The sequence below is a fragment of the Octopus bimaculoides genome, chromosome 22, assembly GCF_001194135.2.
Source record: "Octopus bimaculoides isolate UCB-OBI-ISO-001 chromosome 22, ASM119413v2, whole genome shotgun sequence".
In the NCBI taxonomy this organism is placed as follows: Eukaryota; Metazoa; Mollusca; class Cephalopoda; order Octopoda; family Octopodidae; genus Octopus; species Octopus bimaculoides.
This window is the reverse complement of record NC_069002.1, coordinates 14,926,237-14,927,713: the sequence shown is the minus strand read 5'-3', so window position 1 is coordinate 14,927,713 and position 1,477 is coordinate 14,926,237. Positions and strand designations below refer to the sequence as shown.

The 1,477-nt window shown below is 34.9% G+C and overlaps 1 protein-coding gene across 1 annotated transcript in view; it reads right to left on the bottom strand.

Moving 5' to 3' along the window:
* Positions 1-54: 54 nt before the first annotated feature.
* The window catches only part of LOC106881220 (cytosolic purine 5'-nucleotidase), a 60,008-nt gene continuing 58,585 nt past the window's right edge, over positions 55-1,477 (bottom strand). Inside the window, exon 17 of the mRNA XM_052975653.1 lies at positions 55-1,477. This exon is cut by the window's right edge and continues 3,262 nt beyond it. The gene's annotated coding sequence lies outside the window, so the exon portion shown is untranslated.

Below are 1,477 nucleotides of genomic sequence, written 5' to 3'. Positions count from 1 at the left end.
TAATAATAATAATAATAATAATAATAATAATAATAATGATAATAATAATAATGGTTTCAAATTTTGGCACAAGGCCAGCAAGTACTTATTTTTATTGACCACAAAAGGGATGAAAGGCTAAATCAACACTTGAAACAACACCTGGACAGCTATCTAAGAGACTGAGAAATGTTGGGATTGGTACTCGTGTTGTTGACCCACAGAAAAGTGTACCATATTGAATTCTGCTAGAATCCTGAGGAAGATTTTTGAGATTTGAGGTTTCCAATTTCAGCACAAGGTCAGCTATTTTAAGGGAGGCAACTAATTCCCCAAGTGATGAATGGCAAACTTTATCTATGGGTTTTAATTAAGGCCCAAAACTAGAAAGGAGAGTTTTGCTCAAAACCTAATCACCAATCTTGTCCCTTTATCATATAAACTTGCAGAAATTTGTGAACTTTTCTAAAGAATTCTTGTCAACACAAACTATACTTCTTCCGATTAGTATTTTGATAGAGTTATTGGTTGAACGAGTGATTGGTATTTTTTCTCATATTATCCAGGAAATAAAGGGAAATTTGTATTTCTTCTCAGCCACTCGTTTCCCTGGTATATAGATCATATTTCATAAATTTGGCATTATAGAAAATAGAAAAATTTTTTTTTCCTTTCCGCTCTCTTCATCAAGGGTGAAGAATCCTTTGTCTGCAGATCAAAATTTGACCCATATTCAATTTTCAAGCTTCTCACTGGTGAAGTTTCCAAAACCCATACAAGAATAGAAAATAAAAAGGGGATGGAGGGTTTCAAGTTCAAACCCCAAAACAAAAAATATAAAATTGTATTTGTAGGAATTAATAAAATGAAAGATTCCTTTCATTTTTGTATTTGGTTTGCAAGATCCTTGATGTGAATTTCTCTGTTGGAACAAATTTTGTTGTGTTTTGGAAGGGTCATTATGCCAATAATAAATGACACATGCACTGATTCAATATCACTTCTTCATTAAAAGGGGTAAAAAGTAAAGACCCCCCCCCACTTTGGTCATGAATGAGCATGGTATTGCACCTAGAAAGTTCCCCTCTAAGGCACAAGTCCAGGCAAGGTTATTTATAGAAGACCAGCAGTCACCCATGCATACCAGCTTCCTCTCTCTACGCTACTGATGTTATCCAAGGGAAAGGCAAAGGCTGATACAACTCATTTCTACAGCTGAGTGAACTGGAGCAACATAAAATAACATGTCTTGCTCAAGAACACCACACACAGCCTGGTCTAGGACTCGAACTCACTAACTTGTGATTGTGAGTCCAATGTTCTAACCACTGAGCCAGGCATCTTCATTATTGTTAGTTGATTATTCAACCAACTGACAAACAATGAAGTGATATTAAACCAGTGCTTGTGTTATTTTTGACATAATGATCCTCTGAAGACACAAAGATTCATTATTTTTTTTTTTTGATATGTATACATCTCTTCCTCTTAAGGGTTC